Source organism: Mirounga leonina, unplaced genomic scaffold (assembly GCF_011800145.1).
Source record: "Mirounga leonina isolate KUSES-001 unplaced genomic scaffold, KU_Mleo_1.0 Mir_173, whole genome shotgun sequence".
Classification (NCBI taxonomy): domain Eukaryota; kingdom Metazoa; phylum Chordata; class Mammalia; order Carnivora; family Phocidae; genus Mirounga; species Mirounga leonina.
In genome coordinates, this window is record NW_023270447.1 from 49,431,098 (window position 1) to 49,441,754 (window position 10,657).

Below are 10,657 nucleotides of genomic sequence, written 5' to 3' on the forward strand. Positions count from 1 at the left end.
ACTAGATGCAGCTGCAGGTCCTCTTATGTCTGAGTGTGTAAGATACGGTTCTCGTGGTCAGTGAGTTTGGAGACTGCACCAGAAATGGAAGGAGCAGGGGCTCGGGAGTTCTTACTCACCAGCCATGAGACCCTGGGTAACTCAATACATCTCCCCAAGTCAAGATTTTCCTGTCTGTCCATGAAGACAATTAGCCTGTTTGCATACTTTTCAGGCGGTTGTGGGGATTAAGGGCAACTCTCAAAGTGTAATTTGTAAAAGGCTGTGCGCCTTCAAGGAGCTTGGGCCTTCCTGGTGACTTTGCCCAGCCTGCTGTTTCACTGGTTCAGGCCAGTTGAATTGTGGCTGCCCTGCAGTTGGTGTGAATAGGCAGGGTCCCTCCTTGGGGGCCCCCCCCAGATTTGCTCATTTGCCCCATGAGTATAGTAGTAAGTATCTCATAAGGCTGTAGTGACCCAGGGACGTGATTCCACACAGCTCTGCCTCCATCTGTGTATGGATGGAGCAAGCTTGTATCGCACACCTGTTCTGCACAGTTTCTGTACCAAGTGCTGGAGATGCAGAAATGAATAAGATGCGGATGGCTCTGTTTTCCATGAAAGCACAGTGCAGGCACAGGGACACTAACTCTCTAGGCACACATACAAACTATACCCCCCCAAATTATAAAACAATGTGGGAATTCAGGGAGAGCCCTGTCCTCGAGGGACCTGGGAACCCCGAGGGGAGCGCATCTGGCTTAGCCTGCAGGTTGGCCAAGTCTCAGAGGAGGAGATGGCACCAGAACTGAGCCTTGGAAGATGAGTCAGCCAGCTGTGACGGGGGGAGGTGCACAGGAGAGGCAGACCACCGGGCAGAGGGGCTACCTGTTCTTCTCATGCCGTGCTCCCTCACCTCATCCAGGCTTCTGCTCAAAATGTCCCCCCCTCACAGGCATTTATTCTGAGCACCTCAGTCACTGTCTATCCCTTTACTCTGTTCTAGTTTCCTTAACATCACTGCTCCTGAGCGGAAATGTCTTTCTGTGGCTTTACAGTCTGTCCTCGCTGTTGGAATGTAAGCTTGCTGTGGGTAGGGACCTCCTGTGTCTCATTCAGCGTGGTCTCCCCAAGGCCTCGGACCTGATGCTGGATTAGTCTGCTTCGGCTGCTGTAACGAGAGACTACAGACCGGACGGCTCAAACAACAGAAGCTTAGTTTCCCCTGTTTCTGAAGGCTAGTAGTCTCGGATCAAGGCATAGGCAGGGTTGGCTCCTTCAGAGGCCCGTGAGGAAGAAGTGGTTGCATGTCTTTCCCTAGCTTCTGGTGGTTTGCCAGAGATCTTTCATGTTCCTTGTCTTGTAAATACATCACCCTGCTCTCTGCCTTCATCTTTGTGTGCCATTACCCCACGTGTGTCTGGGTCCAAATTTTTCCTTTTCAGAAGGATACAATTCATATAGGATTAGGAGTTCATGCTATTTCAGTGTGACCTCACCTTAACGAATTACATCTGCAATTTTCAAATAAGATCATATTCTGAGATATTGGGGGTTAGGACTTCAAGATATGAATTTTGGGTGGATGCAATTCAACCCCCAAAGACACATAGTAGATAGTCAAAATATATTTGTCGAAGGAAGGAATGGTTGGATAAAGGCACAGAAGCAGGAATTATCTTGCTGGGGGTGGGGGGGTGGCGGTGGGGAGGCAGCCTGGAGGGAGCTCTGGGTTGTTTGGGATTCTTGGAGCTTCAAGAGCAAGGCAGGGACTGGTCAGAGCTGACACCCAAGAGGTATGCATACCTCCTCCTTAGCATGTGGAAACCAATCAGAGGTAGCTTCTGTGATCTTAATTTCTACTGGTTGTTAGGTGGGTGCGTGAGTGTATCAGTGCGCATGCATCCCTGCTCCTGGAAGCCTCCCTTCAAGCGTAGTGGAGCTGCGTGTCAGCAGTTTGGACCGGCACCATCCTGTTTACAGAGGGCCACATGGGCACCCGCTTACTCAGCAGGTCCCGGAGGCCAAGTCTTGTACAAGACGCTCTAACCAGGTCATCTTTCCTCTACATCTCAACAATGGGCTGCCTTCTGCCCCTCTGATAAACAGCTTGTCCTTCATGAGCTGAGATCAGTGACGGGTTGGCGGGGGTTCTGGAACATTTCCTTCAGGGTCATAACCACTGAGACACAATTTCTGATTAATCAACCCTTGTGATACAGCATGGCAAGGTAACAGAAAATAAATAGCGTAGGAAACCAAGATTAATGTGGAAATGTCCCTGAGATATCAGGATAGGAAATTGCAAAGGAGCCACGGGGGCTCCTTGGAGAATGAGCTGGAAGTCAGAGGGAGATAAACTCATAGTGAGGTGGAAAAGGGCCCCGACATGAACCCAGCCTCTGCCACCTACCAGCTGTGGGATCCAGAAGTCACCCTCCTGCTGGAAGTGTCCTTTCCCCAGCCCAAAGGTGGGGATAATATGACCCATGGCGTTGTAAATATATGGGACTTGAACACAGAGGCTGGCCTTTAGCAAGAGCTCAGTGCACGGCAACTATAATAATAGCTTACATAAATTGAGTGCTTAACAAATGGGTGAGGCATTATTCTAAGTGATTTAACCTCACAAGGTAGGTATGGTCATTTTGCAGTTGAGGAAACTGAGGTTTAAACGGTTTAAGTAGGGCGCCTGGGTGGCTCAGTCATTAAGTGTCTGCCTTTGGCTCAGGTCATGATCCCAGGGTACTGGGATTGAGCCCCGCATCAGACTCCCTGCTCGGCGGGAGGCCTGCTTCTCCTTCTCCCACTCCCCCTGCTTGTGTTCCTTCTCTCACTATCCCTCTCTGTCAAATAAATAAATAAAATCTTTAAAAAACAAACAAAAATGGTTTAAGTAAATGTCCAAGCTCACCTAGCTACCAGGCGGTGAAGCTGAGATTCACATTCAGGCATTCTGTCCTAGAGCTTGTGCTTTTGATTATTAGGCTGTGTAATTACTTGCATAATTATAATTGATGTGGATATTTTGTAGCTATAAAGTGAGAATTTGGGGCATTTTCAATCAAGAAAACTGGAAGGAAGAGAAACAACAGAAGTTAAGCAATTCCCAGGTGCCAGGCAATCAGATACATTTATCTCAATCAGCCCTTACATGCAGCCTGGAAAAGATATATTGTCTACTTGCATTTTAGAAATAAGTAAACCAAGACTCAGAAAGATCGAACAGCCTAGATTCAAACCCAAGTATCTCTGGGCCCAAAGCCCAGGCTCTGTCTACCACACCCACTGCCTCCAGGAAATTCACTCAAGTTAACATGGAACGGGCTGCAGGACATGGACAGCTCTGTCCCTAAGGGGTGACTAATACATGGAGGCTCTTTCTGACTTGTGTCAGGGCTGGCAGTTAGGTAAGGGAGACCATTAACAAGTTCATAGAATATCGGGTCCAAAATGAGTAACAGGTTAGACTCCCGGAGGAAGTTAAGAGGGCAGTAGGAAAAATACTGCTGGTCTGAGGGTCCGTGAAGTTCAGAGGAAACATTGGTGAGTAGGGAAGATGGATAGGAGAGCCTATATTTAAAACTGGCTGGAGGAAGGGAAGGAAGCTGTCGGTCTGATTTTAGAAAGCCTCACACTCTGAGGCTCCTAAGGTAGGAGGCAAGGAGCTCAGTGAGGATTACTTGTCCTTTGTCATCCACGGGTCTCCAGGGGAGGGGCTGGGGCCAATTTAGCTCTGAGGAACCCCCCAGTGAGTAGAAAAAGGACAAGCTTCGAGGCCAGATAGACCTAGTGTTAAGCTACATATGATCAAGTCATCTCTCTCAGGCTTGGTTTCCTCATCTATAAAATGGGACGATAGTATCTGCCTGACAGAGTTTTTGTGAAGGATGAAGTGAGAATAGATAAAGAGCCTGCTAAATTGTCTGGCCCTGGTAGGCACTCAACTAATGTTCACTGCATGAGTCTCATGGGGAGATGAAATGTTTGTAAAAAGAAGTCTTCATTCAATCACGATAAGAGTATCACCAGTAGATTCTAATTTCTTTAGACCAGAAAAGAGATTTTCATGTCTACAGTCTTTGGCCTTTCCCTTATTCAGGCATACAATGCACTAAAGACTCTATCTGAGAATGGTTAATAATGGCATGACTAAATGTATATACTCAAATCCTGGCATAAAATATTCTTGCTAATTACATAGTGCGCTCTGAAGTTCACATTATAGGACTTTAATACCATTACCTCTTTTTTTCCCCAATATTGAGGTATCTTTATGGTTTTTTTTCTGATTTTAAAAATAATATAAGTTGGTTGAAAAAAATAATTTATGAATTCAGGATGATATGAAGTAGCAAGTGAAAGAATACTCTATAATTTGACTTCCCAGACTTAATAACTGTGTTTTATGTATATGCTTCTAGACTTTATTCAAATAAACATATATGTTGCATTCTACATACACATGGAGACACACACACCCCTTAGCGCAGAATCTTGATTTTATTTTTTTTATTTTTAAAGATTTTATTCATTTATTTTTGAGAGGGAGAGAGCAAGCAAGAGCACAAGCAGGAATGGGGGAGGGGCAGAGGGAGAAGCAGACTCCCTGCTGAGCAGGGAGCCCCATGCCAGACTTGATCCCAGGACTGTGGGATCATGACCTGAGCCGAAGGCAGACACTTAACTGACTTGAGCCACCTGGGTGCCCAGAATCTTGATTGTTAGCTGAGCACGTTGCCACCTGGAATAAAGACTACATTTCCCAGTCTCCATTCCAGCCAGGGGTGTGCATGTGGCTAATTTCTGCCCAATAGCAGAGAAGCAGACAGATTGTGTAACACCAAGAAGGTTGCTTAAAAGAGGCTAATTCAGCTGGGAGGCGTGGCTTTTTAGCTCTTTTCCTGCCTCCTTCTGGCCTACAAAACAAATGTAAAGTTAGAGTTCCAGCAGTCATCTTAGGCCACGAGGGAACCCTGAGGATGGGAGCCACACGTTGGAGATCACAAGAAAGTGTCTGAGTCATTGACAACTTAAAGGAATAGCCATACCACTTCAGACTGTCCTTCCTCAGGTTTTATTTCACACTGGAGAATAATTCCCTGTGATTTTAAGCTACTGTGATGAGGTCTTCTGCAATTTCTAAATGACACACAGTTCTCTCCCACCCTTTCCACTTAACTTTATATTATAGGTATTTTCCCCTGTCAGTACACTGAAAAATCTACTATACTCTTTTTCATGACTAAATAAATATTCCCTTGTAAGGATTTACCATAATTTACTCAGTTCCTTATTGATAAATATAAGTTCTTGTTTCAGTTTTTGAAAATGACAGTGTGAAACATAAATCTTTGTGCACATTTTAATATTTTCTCAGGATAAGAAGAGGAATTTTAGAGCTAAAATGTTCATGCATCTTTAGTTGGTAATTTAATTAATGAAATTGATAAATAAATTGGTGCATTGTAACTGTTAGCATTGCCAAATTATCTCTAGAAAAGTCATTGCTAGTTATACTTCTTTAAATAGAATTAAAAAAATTTTTTTGGGTTAGATTTTTCATACATGCAAGGCACAAAGAATAGCATCAAAAACACATCTTCACTATCCAGTTTAAGGAGTCAAGCTTTCCCGTGGTTCCCTGAAGTGCCCTGTGTATCTTGCTCCAATGACATCATCCAACGCTTCACTCTCAACAGGCCAGGGGCTCTCTTGATCTTTCACCAACGCTGGGGGCCAGTGGGTGAATCTGTAGGGTTCTCTTACTCATAAGTGATAGCATTCTCCCCTACCCCAAAATAATACCTTGGTTCATACAGTTTCAATGCCCTGGGGGAGAACTTGCTATAGGAGGGAATCAGAGGATGTCCTCAGGACCCCACCTGAATTCCCTTCCTGGGCTTTTTTCTCCCTGCTGGCTTCATTCCCAGTTTCCACATAGTGCCAGCATGGCAGCCAGCACCTCCTCATCTGCATTCTCTGTATTCACATCCAACGGAAAAAAACATAGTGCCTCTTCCCAGTAGCTCCCTCACAAAACCTGTATTCACTCTGATTAGAGTAACCAGAGTGATGTGCCAATCCTGAGTATATCCAGCTCGCACTGTGACTGGAATCTGTCAAACCCTTCTGATGCTCATTTCTATTTGCTGCCTCTTTTGGGTTCTTAAACCCCAGGGTTAACTACTTTTTTGATAATGTGGTCCCTGGCCAAGGATAATCATTGTTAACATCTCCTGAGTGCTATAGTGTATTGGGCACCTTATCTCGTTCAGTCTCCCCAACAAATTTGTGAGGTGGGTGTGATGTCCACTTAATAAATGAGGAAAATAGAGGCTTAGAGAAGATAAATAAGGGAGCTGAGCTCCCACGGGTTGTGTGTGTTGGGACTGGGATCCAGCTCTTGGTTGGTCTCACTCCGGTGCCCAGTGGAGACACGGCCGACCATACTGTCTCTTGCAAGAGGCTTGTGTTTACCTCACAGGTTGCTGGAAAATGAAAACATTGTGTAAGCTGAAGACTCACAAACATCAGCTCATTGAACTCACTGATATGTCCTAAATTTACCTCCTTCAAGCCCCCCAGGGGAAGGAAGGGGACAGCTTGGTAACTGGCCCAGTCATCCTGAGTAAACAGATTAGGTAAGGGATGAGGGAGACAAGTTATTTCCTGAACGATTTTTTTCTTTATTTCTACAAATACATTTTTGAAAAGATATCTACAGCCGTTTAGGATTTTAAGAATAATGTTAAGACGCTTTCAGTGAGTATTTACTCTGGGCAAAGTGCTGGGAGGACCCTACATGGTGTGATAGAAAGTAGGATTAGGAGTGAACAGTTCAGGTTTCCAGTCTGCCTCTGGCTGTTGTTGGCCCTACTGTGTGACCTGGAGTTGGCCCAGTCTCCTTGCTGGGCCAGGAGGAACTGGTGTCAGTTTCCCCACTGGTTTAGTATGGGGTTTGGATAAAGACATCTCCTATCCAAAATCCCATAGCAACCTTTCATCTATAGAATAAGTACAGGGTGAGAGTAACTAGGTGGTCATGGGAGCCCGGGCTAACCAGGTGTCATCCGTGAGAATCTCAGGAGGAAAAGAAAATATCTTCCATTGGTTTCAGAATAATCTCCTTGTGGGCTGTGGAGGAGCTGAGGAATGGGACCCTAGGGGTTTTCCTGTCTCTGGAAATATCTGACTTTGGTTATTCCCCAGCCAAAAGCTTCAAGACTCCTGCAGGGTGTTGCCTGGAGCACCTGGCCAAGCTCCAGTTTGAATGTGAGGAACATAGATCATTAGTAAGAGACTTTAATGTCCCGTAAACTGGCTTCCTGGAGTGGAGTGCTCACCCCAGCATAATCGAGCTATTAGCAAGAAACCCAGCCTGTTTCCAGCCAGGGAAGAAGTAGTTCCGTGGAAGACCGGAGGGGGTGTAGTGACAGAGGTGGGAGGGGCCTGGACTGGGAGTCAGACTTCTAGAGGCTCTGCCACAGACCGGGGCAAGCTACTCCCATTCTCTGGACCTCAGTGTCTTCATCTGCAAAATGAGGGGTGGTATTGGATGTACTTTGGGGCTTTTCAGCTCAGACAGAAAACATATGAGGAGATTAAGTGAGCAGATTCAGGGATCCCCTTGCCTAAGTTCTGATCCAGCCTTGCTGCTCACAGTCCTTGTGTTCTTAGGTAATTTATGTAAACCGTCTGCACCTCTGTTTTCCCATCTGTAAAATGGGAATCTCATAGTATATACCACATGGGGTTTTGTGATGATGAAATGTAAAGCACTTCAAATAGTGCCTGGCATGAAGTGAAGGAAATGCCCTACAAGTAAAACGGTTACTGTGATTCTCACCCATCCCACAGCAGGCAATGCCTGCCCTCTGTTTCAGAGGGTGGGTGGAGCCAATGTGCCACTGCTGGGACCACAGGCCTGTGGGTCCCTGACAGCGCACCAGGCTTCCTGGGCTGGTGGGAAGGTGACTTTATGCCCAGCTCTGTCTCTTCAGGACTGTACAGGGGAGGATGTCTCTCACCAGGGAAACCCCTGGGGGTGTCCAAGTGTAAGAATCAGAGGTCTCATGGCAGGGAAAAGGAGAGGGCAAGAGAAAGGAGGGGAAGAGGAGGTGGTCTACCCTGTACAGTCAGGGCAGGAGGGGCCTGGTCGGAAGGGGCCGGGAACGCTTGGCTTCCAGTCCTGGCTCTGACGCTTACTTGCTGTGGGAGCCCTGACCAAGTTTCTGGATTGGTCTGACCTTCATGTTGCTCATCTGTAAGATGAAAGCATAGCGCCCGGACCACAGATCTGTGGAGGGTCTGAATGAAACCACACAGTGGCACAGAGTCAGCTGTCCTGGGGATGCCCGACAAGTGTGAGCTGGATCTGAGTCAGAGGAACAGAGGATGCAGCTGGTGACAGCACCAGGGCACGTGGATTGGTGCTGGTGCTGGTGTGTGTGTAAGAGGTGTGTGTAAGGTAGGAGGAAGAGGAAAGGTTTGCAATTTCCTGAGGTTTGGGAAGGCCTTACGAATGACTTGTCAGAATCTCATTACCCTAAACACCATTGCTGGGGTCCAGGCCTACACCCCTCCCACAGGGACATCTGCCACGGCCTCTCAACTGGCCTTCCTGCCTCCAGTCCTTCTCCTTCACACTGTGATCCATTCTTCTAGGGTGACACTCCCCTTAGTGCAGTGACAGGGTCACTACAATGGCTCCCCACCACCCTCAGGATAAATACCAAAGCCCAGGACATAGACGTTTTCGGATTGGCCCCTGCAGGTCTGCCATCCTCTGGGCCTCAGGACCCTGACCCATACTGAGTGTGCCAACAGGCCCACTGGCGTGAATGTTTCCAGTTGGCTTCAACCAGTGAAGCTCCAAGAGGTGGGGGTGGGGGGAGTGGTCAGAGCATTTACCTCCAGCTTCCCTCCTGCCAGGGTCCCACGGAGGGCTGCACCCTTCTACCGAAGGCCACCGCTCCTGTCACATTCCTGCCCCCCTCCTTCCTCTTGTCCCCTTAGGCTGCAGGTGGTGATGGTTGCTAACCTTTGAGCACCACAGCATCCATGATCATTTTCCCAGTCCTGCTCACACTTTGTGTAAAGTTCCTTTCTTAAGCTTTTCTTAAATCATGAAGGTGAGCATGTCACCTCCCTCCCACCGGGACCCTGCCTGACACATATGGCTTCCGAGGCCCTGTGTGATCCACCCCAGCCGATCTCTCCCCTGGCTCTCTCCGGTGTTCACATGCACCAGTCCCCTTCTCACCCCAGGGTTTTCCCCTCTTTGTTACTGTACATCCACTTCCTCCAAGAAGCCTTCTTTGATACCCCCAGGCTTGGTCAGAACCCGCCATCTGGCTCCAGCAGCTCCTTGTACGTCCCCCATCACAGCTGAATCATACTGTCATTGTCTGCTTACTTGTCTCTTTTTCCTGCCAGACTGTGAACCCCCTGAAGGCAGAAACCTGTCTTGCCCCTGGAGAGGGAGGTGGTATAAAGGTCAGGAGCACAGACTCTGGAACTGTCCTGTATTGGGTTTGTGGTCCAGCTTTTCGCTCCTCTGCTGTGCCTCTGTGGCCTTAAGCAGGTCACTTAACTTCTCTGTCAACGGCTGCCCCATCTGTAAATTGGGGGTATAGAAAATGTCTACCTCCAGGCTTGTTATGAGAATTAAATTAGTCAAACAGGTAAAAACTAAGCTTTTTAAAAACATATATTAACACATTTAATATATGAAATTTAATGTAGACTTATTAAGTAATTTGATATATCGAATTAGTACCCAATAAATCTTAGGTATTCTGGTCAGCTTTTGACACAAAGTGTATGCTCAGCAAATGGAGAATAAATGGATTCTTTCTTACAGGTAAATGATTGCACAATGCTGTACTTTTCCCTTGAGTTTTTACAGCAGCCTTAGGAGGAAAAGAGGGTAGCAGTTCTGTATCCACTTTATAGAAGAGGACACTGACCTTGGAGGGACTTGCCCAGGGACGCACAACTGACACAGAGTTGAGAGGCAAGTAGAACCCGGATGTGGAGACGCTGCTGGGTGTCCTCTCCCGCAGCTGCCCCAGGGCGTGAGAAGGCCTATGGGCTGCAGCTCCGGATAGGTCTGCCCCGGAAGAGGGGCAGCTGCAGGGGCTTTCGTGGCTTCAGCTGTGGTCACTTTCCCTGAAAGTCTCTGAGTCACCTTTGGGATTTTCCAAGTTATCAGCTTCTGGAGGGTTAAAAAAAAAAAAAAAGTCCATTGTGTTGCAAGTTCTGCATTTACAAGTTCTGTTGGCCCAAGTGTCCATCTGAGGAATGCGGGATCTCAAGAGAGAGCCCAGGAAGGGAGACTCATAAGGGAAATGAGCCTTTAATGTTCCAGTGACCAGCAATAATAATAATTTATGTCCGGTCCCTAAGAACCCTGAGCATTTATCTGATGCTGGGTGCTCAGTCAGTGCTCTAATAACGCTTAGCATGCTGCCTTGGGTTAGTTGCCTCAGGGTCCTTTGTCCTTGTCAGCAGAGACTCTCCTTCAGCTCCCTAATCCCAGAACCCAGCTCAGTGCCCCATATACCAGGGGAACCCCACAGGTGGTTGTGGAATGACTGACTGAGTATGCAAATGGATCTAATGTTCTTGGTTCCCCACATAATTCCATTTTACACATAAGGAAACTGAGGTTTGGA